The sequence below is a fragment of the Coenobita brevimanus genome, chromosome 86 (assembly GCF_032717465.1).
Source record: "Coenobita brevimanus isolate Jiangsu-jjx chromosome 86, ASM3271746v2, whole genome shotgun sequence".
Taxonomy (NCBI): Eukaryota; Metazoa; Arthropoda; class Malacostraca; order Decapoda; family Coenobitidae; genus Coenobita; species Coenobita brevimanus.
The window spans coordinates 29,895,377-29,906,827 of record NC_137039.1 but is presented as its reverse complement, the minus strand read 5'-3'; positions in this window follow the sequence as shown (position 1 = coordinate 29,906,827).

The window sequence follows — 11,451 nt, the reverse complement described above, 5'->3', positions numbered from 1 at the left end:
CTGTTAGAGGACTAAAGAGTGAAGTACAGTATATTTATCAGTAGAGATATCTCATACCAAATCACAGTTTTTTCCAGTTTACAATTACACTCAGGCAGGGTGCACATATTTTAACAATTGTCTGTACTCCCTCACTCTAATTCTATCGCCCATGACTATAATAATTTTAATTTGGAATGCACTGTAGTTACAAGTGATGATGTTAGGGTTAAGGAGTATGGCTAGGTGTGGAAGGCTGTGAGTTGTGACCAAATGCACTGTAAGAGTCTGTTCTCTGGTAACTAAAGTACATTGGCACAGTTATGATGTGACAGTGCAGTGTTTGGCATATTTTGAATAAACCAGCCAAAGCCTATAATTGATGTTGATGTTTGGAGCATGATCACTAAAATGTCCTTTCCTCTTATAACATCCCTCAGGAGTGATTAGGTCCTTGTGATGTGTCAGACTATTGTGATGCTTCATGGAATATGTCCAAATCATTCTTTAATATATTTAATTGCTATGCATAACTATTTCCAGGTATCAGTGATGTTTATAGTGGATGTAAAATACTATTGATATTTTCCAAATGGTTATTTCAGTGTTGTATCTCTAGCTGTACTGAGGAATTGCCTCATTGATCACTGTGTGTCAGAATAGCAGTTAATGAATATGTAATGTCAGTAGTTTCTAGTATTGCCCTTTACATGGCCTTGTAGTTAGGGTCACATTTTATGCTTTTGTATAGTTGAAATAATTTGTGGACATTGATAGTTGCATAATATATTGGATATGGTAGCTTTTGTGAAGAGTAACTTTGCAAGAGGAGTATTCCTCTCATGGCAAAAATATTGTTTGTGATATGTCTTGTGATAACCTCCCGTCTGTATTCTTAATGATAATATTGTTCTTTGGGAACTGGAATCAGCAATCAAACTCTTAAAAATCAAAATTGCCCACAGTTTTTCCCTCTTACTGGTAATCAAACCTAAACCTTATTCCCCTTGTAGAAATTGTTCATATTGTAAGCATAGTAGTTACCATATGTTTTTAAAGTATTTATCCCTTTCACTAGATGTTAATATTTTATTCTTGCTGCCTCCAGATGCTTTTATTCAGCTTAAGAGAACTTTTGAACTGGAGGGATTAGAAAGTCCTAAGTGACCCCTTCGGTATAAGAGCCATTTCCATAGCTAAGAAGAATATTTATGGAGGGATCAGGAATTAGCAAAATACAGTGTAAAGAGGTCATATTAGGGTTAAAGATTCAGAGCTGCTGTTCTTTCTGGATCTCAGTGCTGTTTTGGTTACCTTTGTTTTCATAAGACACCTGCCCAAAATTATTTTACTGCACTTACTGAATTGGCACAAGGGGATGTGTACTTCCATCTCCCAGGAATGGCAGCTAAAAATTTTTATTCCACTTGAATCACATCATTGTCTTCAAAAAGGTGTATGTTGTGAGTAGGCAGTGGAGATAGTTTTTTTTTTTTTTTTTTTTTTTTACAGTAATGAACACTTAACACTTTTGTACACATAGTCAGCTTATGATTTCAGTTACTTGTTGCTCTGGAAGGTACAGTTTTCTAACTCTGAGATATTGGTACAGGTACATGGAATATTTTCTCAGTCTTTATAATTATTGGTTTTGGAATTTTATTATGTTACACAGTTCTCAACTACAGCACAGCAATGGATAAAATAAGGAAAAAAAAAAAAATGAGATGTCACAGTATGTCAATTAAGCTTGCATAAAAGTTTGGGATTTTTTACCCAAGCACCAGAAATTACATTATATAGATTGAAGAAAATGCATGCTTCCCCTGATAATAATACCCCAAGCACCATATGACAGTTTGATCAAAGCCAGGAGAATATAACAACTTCGGCAAATATTTTACATTTTTTCCCCATCAAGATAACGATGATTACAATGAAGGTTTTTGTTCATTGATGCATGTTATTATGTTGGGTGCCAATTTAGTCTTTGTCCCCTGTGCTAAGATGATGTTTTTAATGTTTTATCCCTGTTACTACTGATTGATTTTATTTGGCTTAGGAGGGACCTCAGACAGTACTGGGGTTAAAAGTAGACCCCACCAACACCTTGGATCTTAGAAATCTTCCATTAGTTGAATAAATCATTGGAAGGTAGGAAGAGTATAAGACATCATCATAGGCCCCTACTGAGGATGGTAGAATTACTGTACTCTTTACTTTGGCAAGGCCTAAAACTGCCATCTTTCTGTCCTGAATGTTGGGTGGCAACAAGATATTGATGCTAGAATCTGGTGGTAGTTGCAAAGAAGCTGCGGAATGGTTGTAGAGCCAAATTACCATCGTTTTCTGCTGCTGAGCTCCTTGAAACAAGGCAAGATTAAGGTGGAAAGAGCATGTTATGTACTGTACTGTCAGAGTCTGTGAGAAGTTTACTGATGAGCTTGGATGTACACTGGGTTGAAAATTGAGGGGGGTATTTCTGATGCTGCACCTGTAGACTGTAGACTGACATTCTTGTATAAGTATTCTTATGGTCAAAAGTTCATCTTTACATCCCTGGTGGCTGTGGGACTGGATGGTATTACATGAAATATTTTAAGTGTTACCAGTACTAAGCAAACAGTAAAAGAGGGCCAGAAGGGAGGATACTCACAGACTTTCAGAGAGGGATGAGAGGTATTGATTTTTTTTTTTTTTTTTTTTCTTTTGTGATACTGTAGCATTATGAAGCACACACACACACACACACACACACACACACACACACACACACACACACACACACACACACACACACACACACACACACACAATATGAGCAGGAATGTGAAATATAGAAGACAAGACACAATGCACAGTGCCCGCAGGGGATGGTCAATGAACTGTTGCTTATAATAGTAAATTATTATCCATGCTATGCAGAAGTATGTATTATTGTATTAAAGAACAGTATTATGTGCATTTAGAAGATGTATATTTTTGCATATGCAAAAAACTCATTGTATGCATGAGTACAGAGTGGATTACAAACACATAAGGGTAATAATAATGTAATGGTTACTGGTATATTACAGTTTTAGAAAGTCAGCTTTTTTTGCAATGGCTTTTGTACTTATGCCAGGGAGAGTTGAAAGAGGCTGAGAGATTACTATACCTTTTTTCCCTAACTTGGCCTAAAATTGCCATCCCTTCACCTTGAATACTGAGGTGTAGCAGTAGGTTAACACTAGATTATGATGCTAGTCACAAGTATATACTATGAAAAGAATGTAGAGTGACCATTTTAACTTATTTTGCTAGTAAGCTTCATGGAATAAGCTTCAAAAGGGCAAAAATCTGGGCCAAGCTAGGGTAAAAGGTGCATACCCACACATTCCCTGTGAGTCGTAATTGAGTCCGAACCAGTGTGCATAACCTTTATGGAATTTCATGTAATATTATGTTGTAAGGAATTTATATACATTTAAACGTAGTATTATTTTTGAAAATGTATGGAGATAGGGAATTCTCTTTAACCCCTTCACTACGAGATGTCTCTCTGCCGCAATGTAATATAATGCATTTCCTCTTTTTGAAAGGGTTAGATGGAATTAAAACTTATTACTGTGTATGTGAAATCTGGCTATTTTGCTGCTGGTTTTGTCTGCTTAACTACTCTCAGCCCACTTTGACTTGGCCTTTAATTGCCATCATTCCATCTTGAATGCTGAGCTGTAAAAAGAGATTAACACAAGAATATGGTGCCAGTAGCAAAAAAGTGGAACAGAAAGGATGTAGAGCCATAGTACTGTATTTTTTAATCTCTGTCTTGAATGCTGAACTGTAAGAAGGGGATAGCTCTGGAATATTGTGCAGGTCATGAAGAAGTGCCATGGAAAGTATGTAGAGTCACAGTATTGTCTAATTCTACCGTCGAGCTATGGGAAATGAACAACAAAAAAGATGAAATTCCCTGCCAAGTTAATGTGGATGTACTCCAGTGTCTTTCAGGTGTCTCATTCTGATTATTTACAAACAATACAGTATTATGTCACAGATTTGCCTGCAGTATTATGGCTGGTGGAGTTACAAAGACTGCACAGAAGTGATTTATGTTTAGTTCCTTCAATCCGATGATGTTATTTTAAAAGATATTATTCGTGCTACTTCCAGGTGATTATATTGAAGTTAAGGAGACCTCATGTGGTGAGAGTATTAATGAATGATATGTCTAACCTCTATATAATTCAGTTTCTCCAATGCTGAATAAAACTGTCTGGTAGTAATTTTTTTTTTTTTTAAGTACATCATCAGATTGGAGGGATTATGTCACTATTTTATCTTGTTAACTATTGTTTTATGTGAAGTAGTTTGAATTCAAGGTATAACTGGTGATTTTTATATTGTAAAATACCACCTGAGTTGTAAGTTAGTCTCTTGTGACTTTAATTGCCTGCACTATGATAGCCTTGTCTCAGTTCCCTATATCAATAGGTAGGTATTATGGGATTGAATGTGTCTGTGTGTGTATGTATCCATCCATCATCTAGTCCTTTTTAGCCCCATCGGGAGCATAGGGGCCCAGGACTAGGCTACACAGTTCCATCATTTAAGTCAAGGGTGAGTGTGTGTATATATATTTTTTTCTATGCATTTAGTTTTCATGCACACATTTATCACTAAGTATGCTTCTTATGGCTACACTTGGGTGGTGCAGCTGGGGTAGGTCATGATATCCTTTCACAGAGACCTATTTTATTTATTTAATTTTTTACTTTTTTAGTTTATTTTTTAAAGTTATGATGAAGAGGAGATTATTATTTTACTGGCTATAATATCACAAAGGTAAATAATTCTTTTTGGATATGTAGTTACCGTCTCCTGCAAAAATATTTTTAGTTCGTAGCTGAAGTTGTTCCAGTTACTTTAAATAAACAACCTTCATGAATGACAGGGTTGTATTGTAAGTGGCTGTGGGAGATTTTGTAGCATCTCTTCTTTTGTGACCATTTGCACATTGCACTTCAGTATCCTCTTGTATGTTATTGATGCAGACTGTCAATATTAAAACAATAGAAGTAGCTTACAGGAGAATTTTAAGGTGTAATATGCAAAATAAATCACTAAGGAAAAAAGGTGTTATGAAGCCTCCTGTGTCTCCTCAACTGCAGCTCCATGCCACACCTGATACAGCAGTGAATTATCAGGCTAACCACATTCACAGGCAGCTACTTAAGCTATCCAGAACCTCTAGCCAAAATAGTCATCCAAGAAACTTCTTTACCGCAGAATTAGGACTGTATTTTGGGTGCCATAGGAGGCTTCGTAGCATTTCTTCCATTGTGATGTACAGTATTTTGCTGATTACATCTTTTAACAGTGATGGAGAGAGGCGTATTCACATGTTGGCCCTGGTGTTACTGGGTGGCTCTGCTACCTGGTTATGCGAATGCCCCTGAACTCCCTCCTAGGTCCCTGTAAGACAGATGGTGGACTGCAGGAGGAGGGCAACTTCCAGCCTGCATTCCACTGGGTTCGCTATTCAGATGAAGCTGGGGTTGCAACTACTGCTACTACTACCACACCTTTTGATCTCGTGATATATGCCAACTCAGACCATGTTAATACTGGAAATATATAAATGAACTAAAAGAGAATATCAGGTTGTAGTAGTTGTAATAAAGTGTTAGAAAAAGGCACTGCAGAGTTTCTTATACCATGTAGGATACAGCCCAAACTGTTTTATATTGCTCTTGTATGCTGCTGTCATAATATAGTGGAAGCCTTGCAGTTAGGAAAGTGTCACCTTGATCTGTAACTTATACAGTACCTTGGTCCCTCTTGCACTTGCATATATGTACATGCTCTTCCTTGATGTTCAGATATTTTGACAATTTTGTGTGTATATGTGTGTCCCATCTGCATCACTGTATCACCCTCTTGTTAACATCACTCTTTGATTTCTGGATGCAGTTTAACCCCTTCAGTCTGATGGCGTGTTGCTCAGTTTATTCTTGCTACCTCCAGACAGTTTTATTCAGAGTAGGAAAACTGTTTTGCTTGGAGGGAGTTAACTAAGGCTGCAGCTAACTCCTATCTATCTATCTATCTATTGCCAGACGCCTCAATCCCGTTTGGGGTGGCCACAAACAAATCGCCTCCAAGTCGCCCTGTCCCCCGCCATTTCACTACCCTGCTCCCAACTCACACCCCCCTCTCTCATATACCTCTCCACCCCATCCCTCCATCTCATCCTCGGTCTCCCCCTCCCTCTTCCACCCTCCACCTCACTCACATACACTCTCTTCGTCAGTCTTTCCCCCTCCATCCTCTCCACATGGCCAAACCACCTCAGTGTGTTCCTCACAATGCTTCCTATCACATCCACATCAACACCACAACGCTCCTTTATATCCTCATTCGTCAGCCTGTCTCTCCACGTGACTCCACAAGCTCCTCTTAAATAACTCATTTCCACTGCTCTCACTCTTGACTTGTGTCCTTCCAACAACGTCCAAGCTTCACTTCCGTACGTTAGAGTTGGTATCACAATACTGTCATGTAGTAACTTTTTTACTTCCATGCTCACTTCCCTGTTTCTTATCACTGCTTTCAAGGAACCAGCAACCTTTCTTCCCTGCTGTACCCTTTCAAGCACTTCACCCTCCAAACCTCCATCCTTACTCATCACACTACCCAAATACTTAAACGTACTCACATTTTCCAATTCCTCACCATCCAACCTCGCTATACATTCACTGACTTCACCTCTCTCAAAGACCATCACTTTACTCTTCCCTACATTCACCTTTAGGTTCCGTTTCTTACACACTCTCTCAAACTCATCCACCAAGCCTTGCAGCTCCCCTTCATCTTCACTCAACAACACAGTATCATCTGCAAACAACAGTACAGGGAGTTTCCAAACACTATCCTCTCTCACCAGGGCCACTCCAACATCCACTACCCTACCTTGTACCTCTTTTATTACCCCATCCATGTACAGATTGAACAACCATGGAGACATGACACATCCCTGTTTCAAACCAACTTTCAAAGAGAAAAATTCACTTAGTTCACCATCCACACGCACTGCAGCCTTAGCACCATCATACATACTCTTCACAGCATTCAACAACTTCCCATCTACTCCATATATTCTTAACACTTTCCACAATCCTTGTCTATCCACCCTGTCATATGCTTTCTCCAAATCCATGAAAGCCACATACAACTTCTTTCCCTTCTCTAGAAACTTTTCCACTAAAGATCTAAGAATGAATATCTGATCTACACAACCTCTTCCCTTCCTAAAGCCTCCCTGTTCTTCTCCAACTAATTTCTCTGTTCTTTCTCTAACTCTGTCTATAAGTATCCTACCATACACTTTTCCTATTATACTAAGAAGACAAATGCCCCTATGATTACCACACACTTCTTTTTCCCCTTTTCCTTTGTACAAGGGAATAATTATACCTGACTTCCAATCCTCCGGGACTCTACCTTCCTCCCAGGCCAATCTGCACATCTTCCACATCCATTCTACTACTATCTCTCCCCCATGCTTCAGCATCTCACCACACACTCCATCAATTCCTGGGGCTTTCCCCGATTTAACTTTCTTCATTGCTTCCACAACCTCTATCCTACTGATTTCTACCTGTCTTCTCACCTCCCTCCTTCTCCCAGCCATTCCCCAGCCACTTATACTCGCATTACTTCCATCCTCTACATTCAACAATTCCTTAAAGTGTTCTCTCCATCTGCTCACTTTTTCTCCCTTCTCCACTAGTAATCTACCATGTTTATCTTTCACTCCCCTGCTAACTTCACTTCCACCCTGTCTTACTCTTTTTCACTTCTCTCCAGAACATTTTCTTACAGTCCCTCCACTTTACACTCAAATTCCTTCCAAATTCCTCATCCACTCTCTTCTTACTCTCTCTCTTACTAATCTCTTCACCTCTCTTCCTTTCCACATATAACTCTCTCTTCTGCCTCTCAACTTCTTCCACGCCCCTATTTCTCATCCATTCATTGTATGCTTTCTTCTTTTGTGCCACAGCCTGTTTCACCTCTTCAGTCCACCACGCTGTTCCTTGCACCCCCTCCGTCTTCTCTTCCTTCCACACACCACATCACATGCTGCACATATTTCTTCTGTAAATATCTTACACACACCTTCCACGTCTCCCATCTGCTCCAATTCATATTTGCCCAATCGTTCCTCCACTTCTCTCTTATACTCTGCCTTTTTCTCATCCTCTTGTAACCTTTCCACTCTCCTTGCAACTACTCCTTACTCTCTTCTCTTTCCCTTCTTCTATTCCTCCATCTTACTTGCATCCTAATTCTGGCCACCACCAAGTAGTGGTCAGAAAGGCCACTCCCCAACCTCTATAAACTCTTGCATCCAATATACATCTTCGCATCCTTTCATCCACACACACATAATCAATCATTGCCTTCCTTTCATTCAGTTCACCACCCACCCTTCTCATCACTCGCCATGTATACCTGTGGATCATTTTATGCCTGAAGAGGGTATTGGCTATTACCAACCCCTCCCAGCACAGATGTCCACTAACGCACTCCCATTCTCATCTATCTCAGCAGGCACACCCCACTCACCAACTATTCCATCCACCTTCACATTACCAACTTTACCATTCATATCACCGATCAAAAACACTCTCTCATTCCTTCCAAACTTTTCCATGCACACTTCCACATTTGTCCAGAACTCTTCTCTCACTCTTCTAGCACGATCTTGCGTTGGCGCATACACACACACAATCGCCCACATTTGTATTCCAACTTTCAACTTTACCCACACAATCCTTGACCCAACTGATCCATACTGTCTTATGCTCTTCTTCCATCTTTTACTCACAACTATACACACTCCTTCCTTTGCCCTCTCATTCTCATCTACTCCTGCACATATACCCCATCCATACTCCCATTCTCTCACACTTTCTCCTTTCCATTTTGTTTCAGTTATTCCACATACATCCACTTTCGCATCCTCAAGCACCTGGACAATCTCTCTCTCTTTCACCTCATCATTCGCTCCTCTTACATTCCATGTACACATTACCAAGTCAGCTAACTCCTCCAATATGAAAAATCCCTCTTTGGCTGAATATAATCATCTAAAGGTAGCAAAAATAAAATGAAAAATACTTTATCAGATTTCATGGGTTAAGAATGAATGTTATTTGTGTCTCCCCAGTGTATTAAACTCCAGGGAACCTTTATTCTCCCCATTAAGTCTGGATCAAAGCCAGTCTACTAAAAACAGTGTAGTACTCCTGACTGAAACTGTTTCTGGAATTCATTGTGGCTTTGGAGATTTCATAACATCTCTTCTGTACATGATTTATTCTGTACTTTGCACCACAGCAGCCACCTCTTTTTTTTTAAGGTATGTTTTACCTTATCTTTGTCATTATGTTTTTAAAAAATTCTTTCATGCTTGTTTAATTTGCGTTTTTACCATTCTTGGTGGTAGGTGATGCCAACCATCATCCACTCACTTGATGCAGTGTTGTCTGCTTCTTCATCTTTATTATTCTCTTTCCGTGTCTGCCCTCCTCTCTTCCTGTTTCTCCCATCTTTCCTGTCACTTTTTATTACACTTCTTTCCATTAAAGGTGTCTTTACATTCTGTGACAAGCCTAATGGTTTCCTGTAAGCCAGAAAACCATTTACAATGCTGGGTGGTAACCATATGGGCAACCATACATGCTCCCTACTTGGCAACAAGTGAGATGGTGAAGGGTTGGTACCCCTCCCCGTTTAATAGCTAACTCAGAGACAAACGGCCACCCCATACGGTATTATGGTGTCTGGCTATAGATAGATAGATAGACCTTCCCTTTTTTATTTGTTGTTTCTTCTTTCTCATTGTTTTAATGTTTTTACCTTTTCTTGTCATTCTCCTTTTCTCCATTACCATTTCTTTTCCATTGCTTGTCAGGTATCTTTGCTGTGAAATAGTGGCATGTGGTCCTTGATACCTGATTCTAAGAATCCATTATTCAGTTCAGTTCAATTCCTTTATGTCACTGATGCAACTTTGTCAATATTAAACTGATGTTAATAACATACAAGCAAATGTTAGGGTATAATATGCAAAATGAATCACTGAGGAGGAGGTACTGTGATGTCTTCTCTACAGGTAATGGCATTTTCATGTTGGACTTGCATTTCTTTTACTGTATTTGGACTTACATATTTTTACTGCATGTGGCCTAAGTTTCTTTTAATGTACAGTATTTGAGCTCAAGTTTCTTCTAGTGTATTTGAACTCAGGTTTTGTTGTATTTAGACTTAAATTTTATTTATTGTATTTGGAGATATATTTCTCTGTACAGTACTCTATTCTGAAGAGTACTTGTTTCATGTAACATCACCAAGACTGCGAGCTCGTCACCTACTGTTTTATTTTCTGAAGAATGGTAGCACAGCCCGGGTCCCCTTACACTTTGAAAGGAGTAAATATAGGGCATGTGTTACCTTATGTCATCACTACTTTCAGAGATTTAAATTAGAGAATGTAAATGGTGAATGTTGTGGAGTATACAGTAAATGAACAACAAGTGTGAATAATATGGAAAGGAGCTTAGGCATCTCATAAAGCTTTCATCGTAGATAATGATGTAGGAGTCATGGCTGCTACTAAACTTTTACTACTACTACACATTACCATACATTACCATATACAGTATTGTTTAAGAATACAAATGCCACTGGAGGGGGGATGCCTTCATGCAGTGGCACCAATATAGCAAGTTAGTGGAACTGCCCGGTTACACAAATGTCCCTAGATCTCTCCCTATCCACTGACAGAGGGAAGGTGGACAATGGGAGACAAAACAGTTTAAGCCTGCAGTCCTCCTGGTTCACATCCAAAAGAGCCATAGACAGAAACAACAGCAGCACGGATACACATGAAAAAATCTTCCCTTTTTTTTGCATAATGTAGTAAATCCTGTCGCAATGTCTGCAGGTAAGTTATAATACCTGCATAAATAGCATAATAACCTAATACACTGTAGTGTAGTGTAATGTATTATTGCACATGTGTAAAGTGTAAGCAGTATTACTCGCAATATATTAATTGCATGGATAATGTGAGCCTAGCTGGAAGCCATTAAAAATAAGGATTCTTTACTTTGAGAGGAAATGTTGACTGGTTAAAAGAAGTGACATATTTTGTACTATGGTGAAAAATAGTGATGTATGGAAAAATATACATATGTATTGTATTTTAAAGAGGAAGTGTTGACTGAATTTTAATAAGTCATGTTTGTATTTTAAGGGGAAGCAGCGATGTATGAAAAAATGTATGTATTGTGTTTTGAAAAGGAACTGTTGACTGGTGAAAAAGTGATTTATTTTGTACTGACTGATATGAGTTCATATTGTATCATGAAATGGCTGATGAAAAGAAATGGGAATAATATATACTGACACTGAATACAA